The sequence below is a fragment of the Orcinus orca genome, chromosome X (assembly GCF_937001465.1).
Source record: "Orcinus orca chromosome X, mOrcOrc1.1, whole genome shotgun sequence".
NCBI classification, from domain to species: domain Eukaryota; kingdom Metazoa; phylum Chordata; class Mammalia; order Artiodactyla; family Delphinidae; genus Orcinus; species Orcinus orca.
The window spans coordinates 90919105-90946924 of NC_064580.1; the positions used below are offsets into that span (position 1 = coordinate 90919105).

At 41.0% G+C, this 27820-nt stretch overlaps 2 long non-coding RNA genes across 3 annotated transcripts; one reads left to right on the forward strand and one right to left on the reverse strand.

Moving 5' to 3' along the window:
• Window positions 1-20267, reverse strand: LOC125963155 (uncharacterized). Its single transcript, XR_007474971.1, has 4 exons — window positions 20107-20267; window positions 5768-5995; window positions 2085-2134; window positions 1-305 (listed from the first exon to the last, which is right to left on the reverse strand). It is a non-coding gene; the product is annotated as an uncharacterized LOC125963155 (long non-coding RNA).
• LOC125963157 (uncharacterized) lies at window positions 20261-27778 on the forward strand. 2 transcript variants are annotated; one of them, XR_007474981.1, is made up of 2 exons: window positions 20261-21028; window positions 21138-27778. It is a non-coding gene; the product is annotated as an uncharacterized LOC125963157 (long non-coding RNA). The 2 variants fall into 2 exon arrangements; XR_007474980.1 differs by having other exon boundaries at window positions 21141-27778.
• Window positions 27779-27820: the final 42 nt, after the last annotated feature.

The following is a 27820-nucleotide window of genomic DNA, read 5'->3' on the forward strand; positions in this document are numbered from 1 at the left end:
CTGAAAACAATAATCATTTTATTATTGCAATGAATGGGTGGGTGAGAAATTTGGGCAAGGCTTACTGGACAGATTTTCTGCCCCATGTGGCATCTACTGGAGCCACTCAGCGGCATCCAGCTGGTGGCTAGGTTGATCTGGTGGAGCCAAGATGGTTCTGGTTTCCTTTATGCTTGGTGTCTTGGTGGGGATTTATGGAACCCTGGGTGCAGCTGGACTTCTCTCTCTCTCTCCATGTCGTCTCACAATTTTTCCATGTGGTCTCTCTAGTAGGGTGATCAGACTTCTTAAACGATTGCTCGGAGCTCCAAAAGACCAAGGCAAAAGTTACAAGGCTTCTTATGACCTACTCTCATAAGTCAAGCACCATCACTTCCCTGCATTCTATCAGTTAAACTTATTTAGAGACTTCACCAGATTCAAGACTAGGGGACTATACAGGAGTATGATTACTGGAAGGAATGGTTAACAGAAAACACATGTTAAAGTCTACCACACCCGTGCACTCCTCAAACTGCAATCTGGCAACACTCCTTGCCACTCCACCGAAATTGCAATTTCTGAGGTAAAGACCTCTTAGTTGTTAAATCCAATGCCTGTTTTTCAGTACTTGCTTTGCTTGCTTTTTCTGCTGAACTGGACCCTACTGACCACTAACTCCTTCATGAAATTCTCCTCCCCTGACTTTTGTATACCACCTTTCCTTGTTTGTCTTTAATTTTTCTGTTTCTCAGTTTCCTAAAGTGACTCATTTCTTATGCTCTCCCCTTAACTACTGGGCTTCGTTATCAGTTCTCTTCTCACCCTGTACATGCTATTTGATTACATTATCTAGACCTATGGCCTCATCTATCACTTATCCACTGGAGATTCTCCATTATACATCTCCATCCCAGATCTCTCTCCAATCCTCAGACTCAGATGTACTCTGACTGGATGTCCCACAGGTACCTCAAACATGGCCAAAGCTGAATTCATCTTCCCCCTTAAACTTGCTCTCTTTCTTACATCCTCTATTTTGTATTGATCATCCTTCCAGATGCCCAAGGCAGAAATTCGGAAGTCATCCTTAACTCTACCCTCTAATTCCACCTCATATACTTTGTCACCAATCCCCAACCATTCAACCTGCTAAAAAGTTTTGCAATTTATCCACTCTTCTCCATCCCAGATACTAGATCTGGCAGAGGACTGGGTAGGGGCCTTGGCCTCTCATTCTGATCTATGAATTATATAGAAGTTACATTTATTACAATAAACTCAGATAATTTTTTTAAAGATGAGGTGACTAAGGGATATCAGGACAGGGGATATTTAAAAAGTGAATCTCCTTATGGAAACAGGCACTCAGGTTTGTGGCAGCAGGACCCTGCCTATCCAGAGTGAACTCATTTTAGCTCATGGGAAAGCCCAGGTGGGGGCTTATCAAGCTTCTCATACCTCCAAACCTGTCATCCTGAAACTTCATCACATTTAGCTTATCTGGTTATAAAATTGCCTTTTTCAAGTCACATCATTGAGAGCTAAAATCTGGTTATAATCTGGGTATAATTTCTTATTACCTGACTAGAAGAGTCTTGCTACATTGGCCACAGGTTATACAGTAGTGACCAGGCAGGTTCTGGCTTCCAGTAAATGACCGAGTAGCTTCTATCAAGCCGCCTTTCCTTCAGATATAACAATATACTCTGGACAAAATATTTAAAAACAACTACCTGAAAGTACTGACAAACAACCTGAAGCATGCAGAAACTGGAAAAGAAACTACAGTTAAAGGATAGGATTAGAACTAGGTGAGATTCCCAATTTTTAAGGCTTTTAGCCACAGAGCAGGCCCCAATCAGTCACCGGATAGGTGGTAAAACTGAGTCTTTACCGGAAGACAGAATTCAGGATTTCAGCAGCTGGAGCCTATGGAGGTAAAATACTGGAATGGAGAGATCTTGACAGGTGGAGCCCTAAATTGTGTGCATAAACTCTGTCCAACTCTCTGGCCAACCTCTGAACCATGCACGCACAGGGCAGTCTCCAAATAGCTCAGATAAAACTAAAAGAACTAAATAGAAATTTCAGCTGGTACTTACTGCAGGGGAAATTGAGTATGGAGTTTGAGTTCTGTCAAGTTGACCACCTGCTAAAACAAAAAAATCAATACTCTTCAGAGGGACACAATGGAATCCAGATTCTCTACAACATGTCCTCTGACAAATCCAAATGACTGGGCATATCGGAAACAGAAAAATGTGACCCATACCGAAGAAAAAAGGTAATCAATGAAGACTAGCCCCCAAGATGACGTAGATGTTAGAATTAACAGAGAGGAGTTTTTAAGCAGCTATTATACCTATGTCCAAGGATACAGAGGAAAACATGCTCAAAATGAACAGCAACCTGTTGCATTCCATCCAGGTAGAGATGATCAATATGTAGATATGGGCAACTGATTCAAGGTGTAGAAGAGACATGGCAAGACTGGCCAGGAGCTACAGTACCCACTGACATCCCCTTAGTTCAGATTCTCATTGTTTCTCATGTAGACTATTAAAACAGTCTCATAAATTATCTTTCTGCTTCTGGTTACTATTTACTATGACCCCCCCCACAAACCCTAAGCACATCTACATTGATTCCAGAATTAACTTTTAGAATACAGCTTTAATCAGGACTTTATTGGTTGCAAGTGACAGAAACACAACTTTGACTTGAACACAAGAAGGAATTTATTGGAAGTCTCACATAATCATACAAAGGGCAAGGATGTGGATGGGCCTCAAGGACAAGACCAGAGACTTGAACACTAATAGGAATTTACAGCTCATCCTGCATGCTGACTGCATTTTCTCAGACAAGCTTCCTCCCTGGAGTTGTAAAAGGGCCACCAATAGGTCCTGGCCACACATCTCCAAGCTGTGCCACAAAAGTGGGACACAATACTTTCCCCCATTTAAGTTGGTTTAAAAAAAATTGAAGCGAAGGATTCTGATTGTTCTGATCTAGATCACATGCCCATATGCCAACCAATCAAATCAACTGAGACTGGGGAGATGATAGGGTACTTGGAATGGAAACACCAACTAGAACTCCATGGCTGGACAGGAGAGGAGCAGCACTCCCCCTGAAAAAATAGGGTTTTGTTTCCAAGGGAAGGGAAAGACCCTGGGTAAACAAACAAAAATAATAAAGGTCCAACAGGTTTCCTGTACTCTCTACCTCAACTCCTGGTAACCCCATCCTCCTTGCAATCACCCATGGCAGAGTTCTGGAACTTCTCTTATAGCAGAGACTACCAGTTGTCCCAAGTATCTGTTCTTTCCTTCTCTCTACCCAGCATTTTGCTGCTTAGAACATGAACGTGATGACTAAGGCTCTATCTTGTACCATGGGGACAAGTGTCACACTGTGGAGATGACAGGCCATTAAGCCTTCTAGGGTTTAATGAATTTCTTTCTTTAATGAAAGAGAAATGAATTTCTATCCTGTTTAATCCACTGTTATTTTGGATGTCTGATAGCTCACAGCTGAACCTAATCCTAACACCCTCACTCCCCACATCTAATCAAGGCAAAACAATCTAGAAGTTAAGAGTGGCATTCAGAGAAACAGGTTAGAGTGGGTTAGAACCAACCACCTGGACTTAAATCTAGGCTCTGTGGTTTACCCGCTCCATGATCCTCCACAAGTTGCTTTATCTCTCTGTATCTCAGTTTCCTCAGGCATAAAATGAGGTCAATAATGTTATCTACCCCATAGATTGGTTGTGAGAATTACGTGAGATAATTCACATAAGCACTGAGAGTAGCGCCTGGCACATAATAAAAGCTCAGTGAGTGTTAGCTACCGTTTTCAATGCCTGCCAATTTTACCTACTAAAAGTCCTGGAAGACAGTCCATACCTCCACTGCCTAAGTGCCACTTTATTCCACTCCAAGGAGCCCTGCCTCCAGTCCTATTCCTCCACAGCATCCTCCACACTGTCTCAGCCTGATTTTTCTAGAGCACCCCGATCTGACCAGGTCACTCCTTTTTGAAACCTCTTGATGACTCCCCATTAGCTACAGAATGAAGTCTTAACTCCACAGCTGGGTGACCAAGGCCTTTTTGGATGAGGGACCAACTGGCCTTTCTAGGCTCACCACCTGCCACTCTTCCACCACCGACCACACCCTGGCTGTAGCACTGAGCTATCCTCTACCACTACTTCCTTACCTGCCTCAAGAGTGTCAACCACTCCCTCTCCCTCTCTCCTGAACTCTTTCCTCTCTTGGCTTCTGTGGCACCACACTGTCCTGATTTTTTTCCAGTCTCCCCAGCTGTTCCTTTTTCATCTCTCATGGGCTTCTCATTTTCCACTCCCTGGGTAAGTGTCAGGGTTCCCTCCTTATTCCACTCCCTGTTTCACTGCATGTCCTCTCCCGAGTGATGACATCTACCGTCAGGCTTTCAAGCTCCACCTACACGCTGTGATCCCCTGATCTTCACTCCTGACCGCCGACCTGGGCTCTGGTCTCACACATCCTCCTGAAGATCACATGGACACAACCTTAGCATGTCCAAAGTGGAGCTCATCTTCCACCCCAAACTCGCTTCTCCTCTTTGCACTGAATCTACTGGTGGCACCACCATTACCCAAGCCAGAAACGTTCATTCTCTACATCTAAGAAATTACCAAATACTGCCAAATTCACATCCTCAGTAACTCTCCAGTCTGTCTTCTCCTCTCCATACTCACCGCCATTGCTTTAGTCTGGCACTCCTCCTCTGTAGCATGAACTCAGCAATAGCCCCTTCTCTGCCTCCAATCCAAATGATGACGTGTGTCACCTACCTACAGTGATAACCTTATCATGTCACTGCCCTGCCTGAAACTCTTCACTGGTTCCCACTGCCCAGTCAGACAAAATTATTCCTTTCCCCATAGTTGTTAAATATCTACTATGTACCAGGGACTACGTTAAGTATTGGGTTGGCCAAAAAGTTCATTCGGGTTTTTCCGTAAGATGTTACAGATTACAATGTTGACTATGAACTGGCCCCTGCCTTCTAAGGAATTTGCCACCTATCTGGGAAGACAGATACACAACCACATACTAATAACATAGTGTATTAAGTCTTGTGATAGATATATTCACAGAGCATTACAGGAGCATAAGACTGAGTTCCTTGAAGCAGAGACTTGGGTCTTCCTAATCTTTGTATCCCCAACATCTGGTACCAGGTCTGATTCAATAGAGAATTGTTTTTGAATACTGAACTGATGATCCTCTCTGATCCTCAGTTTCCCTCTATGTAAAATGGCTCACAGCTCATATATCAAATGAATTAAATCTATGAACTTTGATTGAATCCAGATTTGAATGAAACAAATACAGTTTTAAAAATGAGACAACTAGGTAAATTTGAATACTTGGTATATATTTGATAATGTTAGGATATTATTGCTTGGGTTTTTTTAAAGTGTTATAATGATACTGTGGTGTGTTTAAAAGTCCTTACCTTTTAGAGGAATGTAAGAAAGTATTTAAAAACGAAATTATGCAGTGAAAAATTATCTGGGATTTGCCTGAAAATAATCCAGTGGTGTTGGATGGGGGGGTATAGCTGAAACAAGCCTGGCCACGCCTATGTTAATAATTGCTGAAGCAAGATGATGGACAAAATAAATTACAAAATTAATCTCTCAGGGTTCTGTGGCAATTCAACAACATGATTATATTAAGTTTCTGATACAGTGCCTGCTGTCTCAAAAAATGTTAGTTTTGCTTCTCACCTCACTCTTTTAATTCCATCCAGGGCATAGCAGGAGAAACAAGTTGGTGGTGTGGGAGTTAGAAGCCCAACATGCAAAGAACTGGAAATATACTCAGCATGGTTTCTCTCCTCTGCCTGGTAAAGACAGAGCGGCTTGAGCGCCAGATGACTCCCAAGCAGCCTTGGGTAGGAATAGCAGTGCTCCAAAACCAGCAGAACAAAGGGGAAGAAATCATGGCTTGAATTTCTGTGGAGAGGAGAGAAAAACAGCGTCAGACATAAACATGAACTCTTGGCTGGAAAGGGCTCCTCTTTTCCTCTTCTACCTGAATCCCTGTGCAGTACTGCCACCTGGTGACTCTCTAGCATCACTTTACCTAGTTCCTGGATGCTGTTGGCTCTCATAGATCTGACTGCACTGAAAATTCTAGAAGGGAACAGCCCCTCTCAACCAAATGTTCCCTGAATTGCTCAAAGTTGAGCATAACATATCATATCCCTCATGTCCTGCAAAGTGCCTTGTACTCAAGCTCTGTTATAGTACCTCTCACTACATTAGGATTGTTTACCAGTGAACATGCATTCACCTAACAAAATTACTAGGCATGGGAGATACAGAGTGAACAGTTGAATTCTGTTTAATTGAGCATATAAACAGAGTTAAACATGTAAACAGAAAATTAAAATAATCACCTTCCCACCCACTATAAAATTAGTTACATTTAACATTTGTTGAACATTTACTATATGCCAGGAACTTGTCTAAGTCCTTTATGTACACATGTATTAACTCATTTAACTCTTACAGTAATTCTATGAGACAGATATTATCCTGCAGAGGCACAGAAAGGTTAGGCAAATTGCCCAAGGTCACAGAGCTAGGAAATGTTAGGGCTCAGATTCAAGCCTGACCTGGGTCCAGAGCCCCTGCTCTAGTTAAAAAAAACTACCACTGTGCCTCCACCCTCCCCAGTGCCTGTTTGATGAGTGAATAAATAAAAATCTTGGACCTCTGAAACCCAAAGAGAGAAAAGCTCAGGTAGTAGAATCTACTCCCAGGAGGTTAAGCTGATCAAGGACTTGATTCCATCCCTCTGAATCTCACCTAGGCCCTGGGGGTTCTCTCTGTGGGATTCCTGCCTCTATTGCAGTGCCCTGTTTAACGTTCTGTCTCTCAAACATAAAACAAAAAACACTCCATACAATTCTTCCTAACATATGGAAACATGCTGGCATTTTCAATAATATGTTACCAAATTCTAAAGGTGAACTGAACAGAAATAAACAAAGCAATTGCAGGAAGCATTTAAAAACAATTTCAATTCTGACCATACCGACATGGTTTCCAGCTTTGTGCATTTGGTATCTGGATTCGTGGCTGGACTCAGATTAAAAATCTGGCTGCCTTAGGGGTATAATGTACAACATGATAAATACATTTAACACTGCTGTATGTTATATATGAAAGTTGTCAAGAGAGTAAATCCTAAGCCTTCTCATCACAAAGAAAACTGTTTTTTTCTATTTCTTTAATTCTGTACCTATGAGATGACAGATGTTCACTAAACTTATTGTGATAATCACTTCATGATATACGTATATCAAATCATTATACTGTGTACCTTAAACTTATACAGCGGTGTATGTCAATTATACCTCAAAACTGGAAGAAAAAATTATATGGATGTCTTTTGGTGAGCACTTACTCTGTGCAAGGCATTGTATTTTGCACTATTGATGCATTATCCCATTTAATCTTCTCACCAAACCTGTGAGGCAGGAAAAAAGGGGACCCTATTTCACAGATAAATAGGGTCAGAGAGGTTAAATTGCCCAGGATCATACAGCTAATAAGCATATAAGCAGAAAGTCTGGGATTTGAACTTAAGCAGTCTGACATCAGAACCTGAATTCTTGACCATTATGATATACTGCCTCCCCCATTTTTTTGATCATTGCCTAGTCTCTGGCTTTCTCCCAGGGATAAGCCTGGGATATATTCTTACAGTGGCTCAGTGAGGGGAATTAATTACAGATATCTCAATTGGTTGCATTAAATTTAACTGCTTTCCTACTCACCACACATTTTCTTCAACTAACCAACATGCACCCATTCTTGCAGGATCAGATCAAACCCGTGCCTCCTTCAGGAAGCCTTCCCTGATCTCTCCAGCCCACTACTCATTGGTTCATTCAGTAAGTGTTTGTTTCCCCCTTTTTAATATTATTCTCTCCCAAATTCCTTCTCAAGGAAAGGTCCAAGTCCAATAAACTTTCTGGGGAATGTGGTGAACAGTAAAGGGGAATTGGTGGCCCATCTCTGCAGAAGTTTGGCTCAAACATATCTCCAGGTTTTCAGATGCCTATGAGCACAGAAAGAAACAACCTAGTTGGGGAAAAAACAACATTATCTCACTGGCTGCCCATAGTTTTCACCCACTGTCCTACTCACGATCGTAGCCCAGCCTCAGTCCAGGACAGTCTTTTAGAGTCCTGAAGACACAGGAAGAGGCCATCTTCAGCATTTTCATTGTTAGTCCAAATCCTGCCCACTGCTAAGAAGTTCTGACCCAAATATCCACACAAGATTGTTATTTTAGATGGAGATCTGATTGTACCCTAAACAGAATAAAAATCTGTGAGGAGGAGCTTTCAGAATGGCACAGTAGGAACCTCTGAAGATCCATTCTTGCAAAACAGCAATGAGAACACTGGCAAAAAGTGTTAAAATCAACTTTTTCAGAACTATGGACATGATTCAAAAGTTTGCAGACAATCTGAGGAGCATTTATTCAAGAAAACTACTTAGTCTTGCTAAGATCACTGATCTTTGGGGCCTTTTAACTTGCCCTATTTCAACCCCCTCTCTCCTGTTCAGTGGTAGCCTTGAAAACCAGCAGCCTCACACCCATGGTAAAAGGCCATGAAAGCCAGCTGCCTAACAGTCACTGGTGGGGGCAGAACAGCCTGGAGCTCCTCAAAAACTCCCATCCTCAGAGCACTATGACTATTTGATCTGTCAGCTCCCTGAAAAAGCCTCTTTCCCATGGCTTGTAGTTATTTGACATGACTCAGCAGGGCGTGAGAGAGTGGGAAAAGCCCTATTTACAGGGCATTTGCCAAACATTATCAGTGGCAATTGTTTAACATCACAGCTGCCTAGGCCATGATACCTGTTGGGAAAAACAAAAGACTGACCATAAAACTTAAAAGGAAGATCTGGAGAATGAGATGTCCAAAAAGGTCTTTGAAAAGCTACAATACATTCCTGAGGATCTAAAAGTACACACACATTAAGGGCTGTGCACATGCCCAGGAAAGACATTAGAAGGCTCCCATGTCTCACCTCTGGCTAACCTTGAGAGTCTGTGAAAACAGGAAGTGAAGGCTAAGGCATAATTGTGAACCGCTTACCAGAGCACTGACGGTGTACCACAATACACGTAGAGCCTTTCTGCAAAAAGTGGGAGGGTTACTGGTTCAAGACACTTTAGAAAACCTCTGACCAATTATTAGCTGACAACTAAGCCACAGTGATATAACCGGGCAAGACTTCAGTGGCTACACACAACAGGAAATACAGACTTTACAGAATTAGTCCAAGAAAGACACTAAACAAAGAGCAACAACAAAAAACAGCAACAACAACAAACCCTTGCAGTGTGAATGTGATTTCCAGAGTTGCCACAGTATTCAAAATGTCCACCTTTTTTTTTTTTTTTTTTTTGCAGTACGCGGGCCTCTCACTGTTGTGGCCTCTCCCGTTGCGGAGCACAGGCTCCGGACGCGCAGGCTCAGCGGCCATGGCTCACGGGCCTAGCCGCTCCGCGGCATCTGGGATCTTCCTGGACCGGGGCATGAACCCGTGTCCCATGCATCAGCAGGCGGACTCTCAACCACTGCGCCACCAGGGAAGCCCCCAAAATGTCCACTTTTAAACAAAAAAATATGAGACACACGAAAGAAAGATAGAAAGAAAAGAAAGAAAAAGAAAGAAAGAGAGAGAGAGAGAGAGAAAGGGAGGGAGGGAGGGAGGAAGGAAGGCCCAAATACAGGAAAAAAATCAGTCAACAGAAACTCCCTGAGGAAGCTGAGACATTAGACTTACTAGACAAACGCTTCATATAACCTATTATAAGTATGTTGAAAGAACTAATTAAATCAAACCATGTACAGAGACTTAAAGTATGATAAGGATGTTTCACCATACAGAGAATATCAATAAAGAGACAGAAATTATTAAAAAGAGCCAAACAGAAATTCTGGAGTTGAAAAGTACAATAAATAAAATATTCACTGGAGGGGCTCAACAGCAGACTTGAGCTGGCAGAAAAAGGAATCATCAAAATTGAAGACAAGTCAATTGAGATTGGCCAGACTGAGGAACAGGAAGAAAAAAGAATGAAGAAAAATGCACAGAGCTTCAGAGACCTATGAGCATACCAACACACATATAATGAGCCCCAGAAGGAGAGGAGAAAGAGAAAGGGACAGAAAGTATATTTGAAGAAAATATGCTTGAAATTCTCCAAATCTGATGAAAAACATTAATCTATACATCCGTGAAGCTCAACAAATTCCAAGATAAACTCAAATGAATTCACACCTAGACACATCATAAGACCAGAAACAAGACAAGGATTTCCATTCTTGCCACTTCTATTCCACATTGTGCTGGAGGTTCTAGCCAGGGCAATGAAGGGAGAAAAAGATATAAAAAGCATCCATGTTGGAAAGAAGTATTTGTAGGTGGCATGATCTTTTACATATAAAATCCAAAGGATTCACAAAAATACTATTATAATTAATAAAATCAGCAAGGTTGCAGGTCAACATACAAAAATCCAATACATTTATATACAGTAGCGATGAACACTCCAAACAGGAAATTAATAAAACAATTCCGTTTATAATAGCATAAAAATTACTTAGGAACTAATTTAACAAAAGAAGTGCAAGACTTGTATACTGAAAACTACAAAACAATGTCTAAATAAATACAAACAATCCCGTGCCCATGGATCAGAAGACTTAATATTGTTAATATGGCAATACTCCATAAATTGTTCTACAGATTCAATGCAATCCCTATCAAACTCCTTGCTGTCTTGCAGAAATGGATGAGATGGTCCTAAAATCACATGAAAATTCAAAGGGTCCAAACAGCCAAAACAATCTTGAAAAAAAAAAAGGAAGAAGTAATAGGACTCAGAATTCATGCTTTCAAAAATTACCCCAAAGCTATAGTAATTAAGACTGGTACTGGCGGAGGATTAACATACAGATCAGTGGAATAGAATTGAGAGTCCAGAAATAAACTCAGACCTTTATTTTCAACAAGGGTGCCAAGATCATTCAATAAGAAAGAATAGTCTTTTCAACAGATGGTGCTGGAACAACTAGGTATTAACAGGCAAAAGAATGAAGTTGGACTCCTACTTCACGTTATATGCAAAAAGTAACTCAAAATTGATCAAAGACCTAAATGTAAGAGATTAAAATATAAAACTAGAGGAAAACATAGGTGTCAATCTTCCCAATCTTAGATTAGGCAGTTGTGTCTTAGACATGATTCCAAAAGCACAAGCGATGGCTTGTAACTGAGATTTGTTTTTAGTAAAAGATTAAAACAACCAAAATAAAACTCCTGAAAACACTCTCTTAGATATAGCTCCTTAATTCTTTGGGTCTGTTCAGCATGTTTGGCTTCTCTAACACCTATTTATTATATATGTGGGGTGCCACTCACGTCTCCCCTTAGGCTTCTGATGGCACATACACACAAGGGTCTGTTTTAATAATTTTAATAATAATAATAATGACAGATATAACACTTAACATTTAAACAGCACTTACTGTTTAAACATGGATGAATCTAGACATTATCATACTAAGTGAAGTCAGACAGAGAAAGACAAATATCATATATCACTTATATGTGGAATCTAAAAAAAAATGATACAAATGAACTTATTTACAAAACAGAAACAGGGAATTCCCTGGTGGTCCAGTGGTTAGGACTCTGTGCTTCCACTGCAGGGGGCACAGGTTCGATTCCTGGTTGGGGAACTAAGATCCTGCATGCCGCGCTGCACAGCCAAAACCAAACAAACAAACAACCCAAAACAAAACAGAAACAGACTCACAGACTTCGAAAACAAACTTATGGTTACCAAAGGGGAAAGGTGGGGGAGGGATATATTAGGAGTTTGGGATTAACATATACACACTACTATATATAAAGTACATAATCAACAAGGACCTACTGTATAGCACAGGGAGCTCTACTCAATATACTGTAATAACCTATATGGGAAAAGAACCTGAAAAAGAATGGATATATGTATATGTATAACTGAATCACTTTTCTGTATACCTGAAACTAACACAACATTGTAAATCAACTATACTCTAATACAAAAAAATAATAAAATAAACAGCACTTACTGTTTGCCAGGCACCATCCTAAGTGCTTCACCTATATTAACTCTACAAATCCCCCTAACAACTCTCTATTTTACAGATAAGAAAACTACAACACAGAGAGGTTTAATACCTTGCCCAGAGTCATCAAAGCCTATGGGGTGTGGAGCCCAAACTGCAACACAGGCAGTCTTCCTCCGGAGTCTGTGCTCTTCATCTGGGCAAGCTCCCTTAACTCCTCAGATGGAGAGTTTTTTATAAACCATGTGGCTTAGGACTAGACTGAGGCCAAAGTGCATTTCCTACTCCCACTGCCCCAGATTTTAAATCTTACAAACTGTACCTTCAGGTACCACAGATAAGGAGATACTTTTCCTATATAAATTTAGTCAAAATCACTTTGGCCCTGGGTGTGGGAATCAGGAAGAAGAAAGATTGGAGTAGAGCTAAGGAAAAGATACCTTTTTCAGAACCGAATAAGCAAAGGCAAGGAAACAAAAGATCACTATGCCAAAGGAGGAAGAATTCAGATTGGGAAGGGAGAGCATATGGGATTTTCCTTAGTGAGATTTGAGGTAGGAGTTATCGGGATGATGACCACAGGCCAGTAAGTACAGGGGCTAAAATGTATATGGTTTTATCCATCCTATTTCCTGTTTTTCAGCCACACCTATGGCCTCCATTACCTGGGGTCACCTCTACTGAGAGAGCAGGACCTCTTGGGCAACCGTAGACTCCAGCCACATTGTCCCACTGTGATGCCCCCAGCAAGGCCAATAAAAGGCAGCCATTAGTAATGAGCTCTGCTTTTTCTTTTCTTTTAAAGAAATACTAACTTTCCCAAGGTTTTTACATAAAATGACATTTTGTGCCCAGCACATCATGTTTTTCTTTTATCAGAACATTAATGCAAGAGTTCAGTGGGAGCTGTCTCAGATTCCTCAGAATTGCTACCAGGGAAGATAAGTGGTGCAAGAGAGCAGTGGAAAAATACAAGCACAGGAAAAGCTGGGGTTTTCTGGCTTTGTGTTTCTCCTTTCATGCATCAAAGCAATGCATGAGATAAGAACTTGTGATAAGTAAAAAATACCCATGCCCCCTAAGGTCATTGTTATCATCCTTGTACATGAATGCTTATTTACCCCAATTGCTTATTATTTCAGTAAATATTTACTGAGTGCCTACTATGTGCCAGGCACTGCTCTAGGCACTGGGGAATGCAGTAGTGAATGAAACAGATACCAAAGGTTTGCACTCATGAAGCATACTACTTCCTCCTGCTTTTCCTCTCCCCCGCTTCCTCCTCTTCTCCTTCATCTAGTGGAAAACATCAAGCTGTGAATTAGGAGACCCGGGTTCTGGTCCTAGCTCTGCCACCGATTGGATATATGATCTTCATTAGCATCTCCAGGCTCAGGTGTCCTCTCTGCAGATCCTAAAGATGAACAAAACATCCCTCTTGGAGCTGTGAGGAACCCCCAAATCAATCTAATATAGATTCTGTTTTCCAGGGGCTCACAGACTGGTAGGAGGGCCAGACACATGCCCAGATAACTATAATGCAAACCGAAGGTGGCAGAAAAGAGAAACAAGGAAAGGTTATGAAGAGGAGAACATGAGATCTAGGTTTCCAAACAAGTGGCGCTCACTGACTTTGGGCCTTGAGTGTTGGAGAAGATTAGGATATGTGTGAACAGACAGGAATACTTTTCGAGGAAGAATGTAGAGGGAATAAGAAGAACCAGCAGTAGGAGAGGGGTGATCAAGGTTCAAATGGGGGAGTTCAGTGTGGCTGGAACACATTGAAAGAGCCAAACACCAAATTCACAGGAATTTTTACAAGGAAACAAGAGACTGAGACATTCTGTACTTGGCCCATAACCATGAGGTCAGTTGGTGGTTGTACTCAACATTTATAACCAATACCTTTTGAGTGCTCACCGATTACACAATTCCAATAATAGTACTAGGACTTCTATTCTAACTTACAGATTGAATGTCTTACCCAGCAAGAGCTATTCGTGTGTGTAAAATATAGACACATATGGAGGCTTTAAAAGTGAACCATATTCTGCCAGATTAAAATAATAAAACTTCTATACATGTCATTGGAAATAACACTGTGATTTCCTCCAACCTCGCACAATGATATAGAGGAGAGTATCGTCCCTCACCCTCTGGTTACTAAATACTGTTAATTAGGGTCACTACTTGTTTCCTTATGGAAAAAAAAAACCCACATACTTCTGTTAATCAAGATGTTCAATTAAAGAAATAACTAAATAGTTCCAGATCTTATTTTAAAAGGAGGTGCAATTATCTACAGAAGTTTCATTTAGTGTACTGGATAACTTCCCTTTCCATTCTTCCCTCTTCTGTCCACTCTGGAATCAAAGAGCTCAGCAGCAGCAGGAGCAACAGCAAAGCGAAATGCTTTGTCCCTAGCCTGTTTTCCCTCTTACAATTACTTGCCTTCCTTGCTCCTTTCACTCCATTTCTTCTGTGTTAACCAACATTTCTACCTCTGTTTGGGTTACTATTGCTTTGTGCTAAACCAATCCAAAACTCAGTGGTGCAAAACAATCATTTTATTTTGTTCTCGGAATCTGTTCAGGAACTCAGTATACAGCAGCGATGTCTTGCTTCTACTCCGTGATGTCTGGAGCCTCAGCTGGGAAGACTCAACAGCTGGGGGCTTTAATCATCTAGATGTGTCTTCATTAACAGGTCTCCTGGTTGATGTTTGCTATCAGCTGGGACTGCTGACCAGAGGACCTGTAGGTGGCCTCACCATGAACTTGGGCTTTCTCAAAGCATGGCAGTCTCAGGGTAGTCAGACTCCTTACATGGCAGCTCAGGACTCTAAAGGTCAATGTCCCTGCAGATAAGGCACAAGCCACACTGCCTCTTACGGCCTAGCCTCAGAAGTCACAGAGTCTCATTTCTCCCTATTCTATTGATTTAGACAATCAAAGTCTGCCTAGATTCAAAGCAGAGGGGATGTCAACCCGACTTCTCAATGGAAGGGTGGCAAGGTCACATTATAGAAGAGAGCATGGGATGAGAGGTACTGTTATGGCCATCTTTGAAAAATATAATCTGCTATATTCTCCCACCCACTTACCTTGCTTAAGTATACTCTTATGATTTTTTTAAAGGGAAACAATCTCAGGAGACTGCTATTTCTCACTGAGGCTCCTAAGTTCTGTTAGAGGGTAACCAGATGCTTTAATCCACACCCAGCCCTCAGTCTTTCCTGTTCAACACATCTAACCATTTCTCTGCTACATATGGCTCCTGGCAGAAAGGGAATTTGGTCTCCTACAGGCTGCTGGACCTGGCACTGATCACTCTGAGGAGAAAAGCAGCCACTGACATATGGGAGCTGTCCTGGCCCTCACAGCTAGGCCTTGTTGTTCTCCTGATGAGCGTAACCAATTTCACAGACCATCAACATCAGACAAGGCCACTCTGTGACAAAAGCAAGACTACTGCATAGTCATGTCTGAAAAGAGACAAAACATGAACTTTGACCAAACCACAAAATAAGCAGACGTCCTCCTATCCTGGCTAATAGCTGCTACTTTACAAATTGGCCTCCTTCTAGTCTATCCTCCTAGATAAGATTCATTAAGATACCCAATCATGGGGCTTCCCTAGTGGCGCAGTGGTTGAGAGACCGCCTGCCGATGCAGGGGACACGGGTTCGTGCCCCAGTCCGGGAAGATCCCACATGCCGCGGAGCGGCTGGGCCCGTGAGCCATGGCCACTGGGCCTGTGCGTCCGGAGCCTGTGCTCCACAACGGGCGAGGCCACAACAGCGAGAGGTCTGCGTACCGCAAAAAAAAAAAAAAAAAAAAAAAAAAAGATACCCAATCATGGAATTACCCCTATGTACAGTCTGTTACTTCCTAACAGAATCCAATCCAGAGCAAAGCCTCGCTTCTTTAAATCCTCCCCCAAATCACCTAACACAAGTCCAAATCCTATAATAAGTCCTTTCTAACACCCTCTGAGACGTTTCATCAGTTCCCCGTGGTGTGCATTCTCCCTCAACTCACTAACTAATCAACCCAACTTGTTAAACCATAGATATGTTCCTGGTGGACTTTGGCTGCAGGGCACTGGAACTCCTCTAAGGACCTTGAAATTAGAAAACACATTTCTGGCAAGGCCATTTCTGATCTCCTGAACTCCAGCTTTCAGTAAGACTTTGGATTTGGCTCTTTTACATGCAGTTTTGGAAGACAATTATATGAATTCCTTGGATCTCCAGAGGCTATTAAAATGCTTCCATAGTTTTAAAAAATACATATTTATACGAGATTAGGTTATCAGGGTTTCTTCATCGCCTTATCAAGTGCAGAAAAGTTATGATAAATAGCGGCAATAGCTACCCTGTCCCCAACAGATCACAGGACCTAAGGGGAACCTGGCTGCAGGCACATGGGTGTTTAGGCCTCTATCGTGGGAAAAGCAATAAGTTATACACCCAGCAACTGGCTCATCAGTTGCAGATTCCAGATTCTAGAATATACTTCTGCCTCTTCTTCCTCCTAGTGAGTTCTTCACTTTTATCTAATCTTATTTTGCAAAGAAACGTGATATTAATTATGATAATTACCCTTCTCCCCTCTACTTTATAGTTCTCACTCACTTGATGTAAGAACTCTCATCCTCAGAAAAACCATTCCAAACAAAACAATGACATCCATAGCCTTGTGGTTAAGTGCCAGACCTAAAACCCCACTCCACTCCAGGTGAGAGATACACACTGATTTAAAGTTGTTTAGGGAATCAGCTGTAACAAGCAAGAAGTCTGAATCTGCTGAAACAGATTCAGGACTGCAAACAATCCTGTCTGAATCTGAATTCTGGAGTAATCATGTGTTTGCTGCTCTGACACAGATGGCCCCAAATTCTCTTCAGCATCCATCTGTCTGCTCACAGGGTCCATAAGCTATTGAGTGTTCAAGCAACAAAATTAAATCATTCCTACTTAGGAATCACTTAGGACACAGTGATACATAGTTCAAAATCATAGGTTTATTTTATTCCTTTTTATCTCCTCATATTTCATAGAAAATTATACTGTCTGTAAGACTAAGTGCGAATTAGGCAGAGATGAGGACTGGTGAGGAGGGGAGGAGTCAGTGCACAAGTATAACTGAAAGGCTTACCAACCATAAGTGAAATTTAATTGATATTCAAGAGTCGTGTGTGTGACTGCCGACAAGGTTCAGAACACGCTACCCCAAAATATGGCACCGTAGCACACTGAATATTTTAAAGCTGAAGGAATTTGAGTAAATGGCAGAAACAAGGACACTTGACCTCTTGCCCCTCTTCTCCCCTGAGACAGGTCATAAAACCCTCATGTGAGAGGTTCCCTCCCTATATCCAGAGGAAAGGAGAATCTTTATCTCCAAAAATACAAAGGGATGTAGAGAAAAATCTAACAAACAGGACTTGTTAAGTCTCCCCCAGTTTACTACACTTCCCTCATACTCCTTAATTTGTCATATTTCTCCATGACTTCCCAATCTTCGTCAAACCTAGCATAAAATACTCAGCTCTGTTTCTCTGGGTCTTCATTTCCCTATGCCGGCTCCTGTGTCATGGAAAACTTACATTAAATACATTTGTATGCTTCTCTCTTGTTAATCTGTCTTTGTCAGTTTAATTTTCAGACCCAGCCAGGGACCCTAAAAGAGCCAAGGAAAACTTTTTCTTCCCCTACAGTGTCCTGCTGACTCCCTTGCAATGTGGATATGACAGACCCTTAGATTTCTGAAACATCCAGGGTACTGGTCATCCTAGCATCTTGCTGGCCCCTGAAAAGGCTCACAATAGACCAAGGCCAGTTTATTTGGACTTTTTTGTGTGTTTTATGTGGGTCTGCATGTTTGGTTTTGGGGCTTGGTTTGGTTTTGTAACTGGCCTGTGGGGAAATTTGGGATCCAACACTGACAGGTCTAGAATGAGTGACATTTCTAAAAATCTGTCCTGGCCTTTTTCAGGCTCATGGGAGGGTATGGAGGGTAGGCAGAACTGAGGACTGCCACCCTCCAGTAGGCTGTTTAGGTCAGTCCCTCAAGGAAGGTTTCAAGTTAATCTCTGGCACAGTAAGAATTCTGGTCCCTTCTGTGCTTTACAGTGAATAAACTGATTATTTCTTCTGAAGAGGAAGGGGTTTCATTGAGGGTGGAAAAATAAATAAAACTACTTATCACACCATCTCAATTCTGGCTGCTTATACAAATCTTTGTGTTGAGTAGATTGTCCCAACTGTCTTTTCATGTTTTAACTTCAAACATAATTTATTACCAGAAGTTAGAACACCTCATTTGGGGGGGGGGTGATGACACAAGCAGGGGTGTGAGTTCTGTAAATAACTAGCTACTTGAATATAACTCAGAAAGGGATCTGAAAAGGAAATAACTACTTTGTTTTTTAAACAATTTAAGGAACTCTGAACCCCATGAGTGAAGAAAAAGCTGATGCAAACCTTACTTTGTTTAGTTCAGGAAGATTCATCTTTGCTCTTCCATTCAAAACATACAAATGAACAACAAAAACGCATCCGTTTTATTTCATATCTACCATGACTTATTTCAGACTTGTCTAACCTTTAGAACTGTGCCCAGTCTTCCCTAGAGATGTCCTTTCTGGTTTACTAATCTCAGTTCTGTTGAGACCAGTACTTCTCCAAGTGTGGTCCCGGAACCAGCAGTATCAGCATCTCCTGGGAACTTGCTAGAAATGTAAATTTGGGGGCCTACCCCAGACCCACTGAATCAGCAACTCTGTGGTGGAATCCAGTAATCTGTGTTTTAACAAGCCCCCCAGCTGATTCTGATGCACAGGAAAGTTTGAGAACCATTGACTTGGACTGTCTGCTATACTGTTTTTTCTCTGGTAAACAAAGCAGCAGGTTTGATGATTCAAACTTTTAAAAAGATTGCTTAGGATTCCAGGTAAATTCACAATTCCCTGCTATGAACTGAGTATGCTAGAAAACCAAAGAGCTGGCACAGAAGTGTTTCATATGGTTAAGGCAGAGAGCCCTTGAGTTCTGCACTCTGGTCCTACCCAGAGCTTGCAGGCTATGCGTGCAAGGGGAGGTCTTGATCTCAAGTTAAGAGTGACTCTCCAGCAGGGGTCCTGGAAGTCCCACTGTGATGGACAAATGCTCTCACCAGGAATAAACGAGTTTGGGCCTTAAGTGCTACTCAGTCCTCCAGGTAGCTGCACCTGAGCTAAACAGGGAGGGAACACGCTTGGAGAAATTGCACATAGTTTTTCCCTGCTTATTTTATCTTTAAAATGTATGTCAAATCACCACATCAAAGATCATCCCAGATGGCAACCTCAGGAGAGTCTGTGGCACCCAGTAGGTTATCAAAACACTTGGGGTATCTCTATCTCCTTGTATTGTAATTGCCTGTCTCCAAATGCATATAGTAACTGACAGGCTGTAAGTGTCGAGGATAAAGGCTAATTCCTTTCCTCATACAGAACTTCTAGTACAGTACCCAGCACAGAGCAAGTACTTGGTAATTTGTTAAAGGGAGTCAAGCCATCAAAAGTAGAATCTGAAACCAGGAGCCCAATAAAATCACTCCAAAGTCATCCCATATAGGTACGATTCATATGTGCTGGTGTCCCGCCAACAACACGTTTTCACCCTGCTGATTTTACCCTCCATTCGTCTATCCGCCACCTCTCCCATCCCAAAAGATTCACACAACTCATCACCTACGTAACATATTTACACGCCCCCTTCCGACACCCACGCCCTCAATTTTCGCCGCCGGGTCCGTCACTCTGTCAGTTCCCCCGTCTCCTCACCCCCTCTCACTTCCGTTCCCCTGTCCCAGCGCGGCTGGAGGCAGGACATGCCTACGCCTTCAGCCCAAAACAAGTGCTACAAACCTCCGCCTCGTCCGCCCTCCCGGTGGCGGCCGACGGCCCATGCCTTCCGGCCTCTGAGAGCAGCTGCGCCGGCAGTGGCCAGACCCAGCCTGCCGATGGCCCTTACTTAGGGTCGGTCATAATAGAAACGCGCACTGGATATTTCCCAGGCGCCCTGGGGCGACGTACAACGGAGCTCCCAAAATCCTCTTCGCCTCCGCTCGGTCCACCCCCAAACTCCGGTATTAACCCCTTCACGTCTATGTTCATTGGCCCATCGACGCCCCTGGCATGCAGATTGCTTCGTGGAGATTCCGGACACTTAATTGGTAAAATACATAAAAGACCGGGCCTGTCCCTTAGTTATAGTTATCTATTGAAGATTTTCTCAACTTGCTTGTAAGTTGACTTGTAAACTTACTAACTCATTTTTAAATAGGAGCTTAACTTGTTGACGACATGAACGGTTTATAATGATGCGTTTAAGCTTCCGGACCTACCAAAACTCTCAATTTCCTGTTTCTAACTGTTCACCTTGAACCTGTGCCTTTTCTACCCTCCATTCCCCATCTCTTTTTGGTTCTTGACTGATTATTTAACTGCATACCTCAATGGTTAAGGGCACAGGCTTTGTAAACCTGACTTTCTGGGTTTGAATCTCCATTCTGCCACTATGGAACCGTGGAATCTTGGGCAAGGGATTTAAGCACGCTATTCCTTGGCTTCCTCATCTGTAGAATGGTTATGATAGTAGGTTGTAGTGAGAATTTTAAAAGTCGCATGCAAGCAGCACCTAAAACATTGCCTAGCACAGAGTTAAGCGGTATATTGAAATAGAAATTATAATTATTGACGCTAATGGATATGTCTTCTCAGCTAAGACCTTCTCGCTGATAAATAATAAACAGCAATCATGGTTAACGTTTGAGCGTCTGTGGACCAGGTACTATGTTAAGTGCTTTACACCCATTTTTGTTGTTGTTGTTTAATCCTCATGATCATTGGCGGTAGTTGTAAGTACTGTCCTTCTCTCTCCTCTTTGTTTTTCTAAGCAGCTAAGAAAATTCAGGCCAGGAGCTTCCCTGGTGACGCAGTGGTTAAGAATCCACCTGCCAATGCAGGGGACACGGTTTCGAGCCCTGGTCCGGGAAGATCCCACATGCCGCGGAATAACTAAGCCCGTGCGCCACAACTACAGAGCCTGCGTGCCACACCTACTGAGCCCGTGTGCCACAACTACTGAAGCCCGTGCACCTAGAGCCCGTGCTCCACAACAAGAGAAGCCACTGCAATGAGAAGCCAGTGCACTGCAATGAAGAGTAGCCCCTGCTTGCTGCAGCTAAAGAAAGCCCACGTGCAGCAACAAGGACTCAACACAGCCAAAAATTAATTAATTTTTTAAAAAGGAACATAAGGGTTCATATATCTTAAAAAAAAAGAGAGAGAGAAAATTCAGGCCAGTGAGATAGCAGATAACTCAATAACTTGCCCACGGTCACAGAGCTAATAACAAATAGAGCCGAGACTTAAACTCAGAGATGTCTTGGCCCTTCTCAAATATCACTGAGAAAATGGCCATAAATTCTTTTGGAGTGTTCTTCTTTTCCCTAAGAGTTGCCTCAATATCCATGCAGGTCAGGAAGGCTAGGTTCTCTTCAGAGACAGAAGGGACAGCAGGCGATAAAGCAAGGGTCTCTCCTTTGAAGGCTGACAGCAAAGATGACTAAAATAGCAAGTCAGAGTGAGCTCAATTATTGTGCCCTATTGTGCCCCACAGGCCCCATTACTGCCCAAGGCCACCGGAGATAAAATGTGCAGGATCCGCAACTCACCCCATCAGTCTCTAAAACTTGGGTATTATAAAAGATTTTGCTTGTTTTAAGACATCACCAAGAGACTCTTTAATATACTATTCTGACTCCAGATAAAGTGGTAGTAATTTCCACATTAGCAGCAGGTAGAATAAGGTATTTCTACCTCAGCCCAAGAGCACAGGGAAATCTCCTCTTTCCCAGATAAAAACAAAAAAGGAATACCCTCCTTTCCCTCAGAGCCTACAGTACCCAGGGTCTTGTTACTCTTTCTCCACATTTTTCAGGAGAAATACTGGTGATGATAAAGGGACTGGTGAAGGAGAAGAAGGTAAGTCCCTAAATTTGCTGAAGGTAAACCAAGTACTGCTTTGTCCCCACTCCTGTACCACTTTTGTAGCTCCCTGACCTTCTTTACTTCTTTATGGCACTTCAGAACACATTACCCTGCACACCCAGGAAAGCCTCTGGGCTTGAATTGCAGAAGAATCAACTTGCCTTTCTCTCTTCACAACACCCAACAATAGCACACGTGTCTGGGCTTGGTTTTCTACTTAAAGTGGGTCAACTGTACTCCAATAAATTTTTTTAAGTGGCTAAGTTTAAAAAGAAAAAGGAGAGATAGCATGAGAAAGCTTTTAACTTAATTTCCTCCATCATTTATAGTGTCAAACTATTAGAAAATGTCAGCATAAGGGTAAGGCTGAGAGAAGTCCAGTTCCAGAGGCCTGGTGCAAAGCAAAAGTGTTGACAGAGGGAAAACAAGCAGACAAGGGTGTCTCTAGGGCCAGTAGAAATAAACAAAGCAGAGAGGTTGGGTGCAGATCTCAGACACAAACAAGAGACCCTACCCTTACAGCTCCTTTCACCCTAAACCACATATCCCCATTCCAGAGACTTCATCTGCTTTAAATTCTCCCAACCAACCCTGTTCTTTCACTGCTGGGCATCTTGCCCTGATCACAGAAGCCACCACCAGCTGCTATTGCTTAGCAAAGAGAGTAGGTAAGGGGAGAGGATATTCCTAAATCGAATGTTAGAAAGGGAGATGTGTTCCCATCATCTCATCCCAGTTTTTCTCATAACATAATTTTAGAAAGTGTCATACATAGTTTGTGTTCAAGTTCTGCAGTACTTTCTGTGGTATTTTTCAGTTATATGTTTCTTAAGGGCTGATCTGGGGTCCTGATACACATATGACAGTGTTTCTATAGTGTACACACACTGCTGGTGCCCAGTTCAGGCCCCCTTTGCAAGGCAGATGGACGCACCCCCAGAAGCTGTGGGTGTTAGCAGCTAACTACACCCGCTTCCTTTTCTGGATAATTGTACTCTGCAGAATAAGAGCTTCAGTACTCTACAAGACTCCTACTCCCCACACACCCCTGCATCCTGCAGTCAATGACTGATGATGAGAGTACATAATGCCAGACTTTGCCTCAAGGTAGACCAATTTTGTGGTGCAAAATCTATCCCAGCACTCCTTGTGGGGTCAGGTTGAAGCTGGTTTCCAGCTGGCTTAAGTTTTTTCTCCCTGCTGTATCCTGCTTCCTTCACTCCCCTGCACTTGAGAGCACTCCCCTGATAAATCACATGAAGAACCCCCCTCCCCGCACCTCAGTCTCAGGCTTTGCTTCAGGCAACCCTCCCTAAGACTTTTTTTTTTAACTGAAATATAGTTGATTCACAATGTTGTGTTAGTTTGGTATACAGCAAAGTGATTCAGATATATATAGATGTATATTCATTTTCATATTATTTTCCATTATGGCTTATTACAGGATATTGAATATAGTTCCCTGTGCTATACAGTAGGACCTTGTTGTTTATCCGTTTTATATCTAATAGTTTGTATCTGCTAATCCCAAATTCCTAATTTATCCCTCCCCCACCCCCTTTCCCTTTGGTAACCGTAAGTTTGTTTTCTGTGTCTTTGAGTCTCTCTCTGTTTTGTAAGTTCATTTGTATCATTTTTTTAGATTCCACATACAGCTCATATCATATATTTGTCTTTCTCTGTCTGACTTACTTCACTTAGTATGATAATCTCTAGTTCCATCCATGTTGCTGCAAATGGCATTATTTCATTCTTTTTTATGGCTGAGTAGTATTCCATTGTGTATATATACACCACATCTTTATCCATTCATCTGTCAATGGACATTTAGGTTGCTTCCATGTCTTGGCTATTGTTAAGTAGTGCTGCTGTGAACATTGGGGTGCATGTATCTTTTCAAATTAGAGTTTTCTCTGCATATGTGCCCAGGAGTGGGATTGCTGGATCATATGGCAACTCTATTTTTAGTTTTTTGAGCAACCTCTATATATACTGTTTTCCATAGTGGCTGTACCAATTTACATTCCTACCAACAGTGTAGGAGGGTTTCCTTTCCTAAGACTTTATTTTATCTCATGTTTATCAGAGGACTAAGCAAGCAAGGCCCTCTGTAGGCCCCCCATTGTAGGCAGAACAGTCGTAACCATCTCTGGGGAAGCCAGGGGTGAGTTAAGGTGCAACTAGATAGGGACCCTCAAATTAAACTTGGATACATGACCTAACAAATGAAAATGAGGCTCAGCCTATTCATAACATCTCTTGTCTTGCTGACATTAACAGACTACATTCACTGAAATTAGAAATAAAAGTAAATTCTTTCATGCTTCATTGTAGTTCTTTTTCAATACAGAATCTGAAAAAAATCTTATAATTGTTAGAAAAAGCTATGTGACACTCCTTAAAAATTTGGTTAGATTGTAATTATTTTGTGATAGATATTCTTGCTCTAATAACACGCATCTTAAATTTATCAGTTGTTGGTTGTTTCATTTCTGTTAACTGTAAACCGTTACTGAAGATGGCCAAAGAACAAGCCCAAGGTTGGATACCCGATAAGGATGCTCTTATTAATCTAGAAGTGTTAAAAAAAAAACAGGCCAGATTACCAGTTTGCAAATAATAAAAATATATCCTAATTTAATAATTCTGCTATGACTCAGAAGACATATTGGGGTCATTATTATAAACCTTGATCATAATATTGTAGAAGTATATAGGTATTGGTTGAGTAGGGTTCAGGTTGAAAAAGGGTTTAGGTTGAAAATGACCAGATTTTTAAAATTACATTTGCAGACATACAAAGTCCTTAACTTCTGGCATCACATTCAGTTTTTTTCCTCCAACACATAAATCCTATTATATATCCTTTGTAAAGCCACCCATACCAAAACAGTTAACTAAATATCACTCTTCTGGCTTAAAATAAAAGAGCCAAGGCAATTCTTTTCACTGGGATTATCCTCTCAATTAACTTCCATCTAAATTAAGACCTAAACATATCTGAAAACTTATTTCTGTATATTTGAATATATTCCTTTTAGTGTGACCTCTCATCATTAATTCCCTTTTTTATTTATTATTTTTATTTATTTACATGTATTTATTTGTATGTTATGTTATTATTTATTTCAATTCCTTTTTATTTGTTATTTAGCGAAATATATTGATTGTATCCTCCCTTGAAAAAAGTCAGGTTATGGAGGGTCTTTTAAGTGGTTGTTTTTGATTTGGTAACTGAAATAAGCATTTCCTATTTCATAAGAATAAAATATCATTATTAAAAAATTTATACTAATCTGAGAAATATTGGTTGTTTCTGAAAAGCCCTTTCTACATTAGTCAAATAAATCTCAATGTTTATAGGTCTTATGTATTATTTTAGTTCTGTACAAGATTTTCAGTATAGCATAGGAAAGAATACTATTTTAACTTGCATAACACAGGTATACTGAAGAGGAGAGATGACTTTCCTAACTTGTAATAATGGTTAAATGAAGTCTTGGTAAGAGCAATTGAAGAATGGAGAATTACTCATTAAAAATTTTAAAGTGCTAAAACATTGGACTGGATAGAATTATACAGGGGAATAATATATCTTATTTCCTTTTCAGAAATAATAAGAAAATTATATGAGGGCAGATATGTACATTTTATTACAATAGTACCCTCTGTTGGTATTTCTCAAACATTTTCTGGCCACCAACCCTTAAGGGTTTCCATGATTGTATATGATTAATATCACATCATCCATTTCTAATAAAAAACATTTGCTAAGTCCTTCATCTTTCAACATTCACCAGTTTCACCACAAAAATTATATGAAATTTCAGTGTCACTGTTTGATCCAAAATGCCCATCTTTCCTGGCCTAGTTGACAGATACTCATATTCTAAAATCCCAGGCCAAGTGTCACTCCCTCTGAAGACCTTCCCAGTCTCCTTTTTCCTATGCAGAATTCATCCTTTCCTTAAATGTGCACTCATAGGTCTTTATACATACCTCTTTTAAACCTTACATCTTACTATATTATAATTATATGTTGTATCAATTAGCAATTGTGTTTGCCTGTCATTAAGAAACCCATTATTTTTCTATCACATAAAAGAAATCTGAAGGTAGGCAGTTCAATATTGTTACAGCAGCTCCTTTGATCTTTTTGCTGTGTTTTCCAAGCTCAAGCTCTGCCTTCCTAACTCAAAGTTTCCTCAGTGTAACAATATGGTTGCTGTAGTTCCAGCCATCACACCCATGTCCTAGGCAAGAATGAGTAAAAAGGTAATGCCTCCCAGCTTAGCAACTTCATAAGCATCATCACTCCTCCTCCCCTACCCCAGTGCATGTATGTGCACACACACATACACATGGACAAAATTATGAAGCTTTCTAGGAAGCCCCACCCAACAACTTCCACCTATGTACCATTGACCTATATTTAGTCACATGGGCACCCCTATCTGAATGGAAGGCTGAGAAATTACATTATTTCCCATTTGGGTACATAGCCACCCCCCAACAAAACCACATTTTATCACTTAGAAAGAATGGGGAGAAAGGTATGTGATAGACAACTAGCAATCTCTGTCACATTTTTTTCACTTTTTAAAAAATCATATATGTTTCCTTACCTAGATTGTAAAATCTTGGATGGTTTAGAGTATGTCATATTTATTTTGTATTTCCAGGGCCTAGCATAGTGCAAGACACTGTTCACTGTTTATTTCCTTCACCTACAATATGAAGGGTTATTCTATGTAATCTGCCTAGATAAAAAAGATTTCATGTTTTACCAGAATAATTTTCCGTGCTTTGTATTGACTTTATCATGTCCTTGATTATTTAAGAAAACAAAGTTTCCTCACTTATGAAAGAGCTAATGTTCTTGATAGTCATATTACTTCTGTTTATTTTTAAGTGCTTTATTGTTCCTTTCACATGAATAGCCAAATATTGTTTCTTTTCACCAACTCTCCTATTTTAAGTATCCAAATCTCCTGACTTTTGATTCTGTTTCCTTCCTAAGATTGACTCCTAAATGTAAAATGAAATAAAATAACTTTCAGGATATATTTTCTACCAGGCCCCTGGACAATCAAAAACTTGTTCTTTCACCTTAGAAAAAGATGCTAGAAACTATTATGTTTATTCAATATTACTATTGATGAGATGCATGGGAAGAGTTTTCTAATCAGAAGAGATGCTCAGCCTTCTCCAGGTTAAATATGTATGGGCAAAATGTTATTAACATAAAAATTTCAAAATTGTATGCTAAATGGGAAGCACCTAGAGATTTCTCAAGACCCTTGGTCTCCATGATGTTTCTATTTGTCAGAGTCCTGGTGATTCTTTGCCTGAGAATATTAGGCAATAGCAGTATAGCATGATCAGTTATAATTTCAGTTACTATTTTAAACTGCTTCTTGGCCACAACCTTCTTATTAATTTGAATCTAGCATCTTCAAGGCCAGTGGTTTTTAAATGAGGATGTGCATCAGACTTAACCTATGGATTTCCATTAAAATAAAGTTTTTTTGGTAACTGCTCCAGATTTACTGAATCTCTTTAGTTGGTATTCTTGATATCCTGTCAA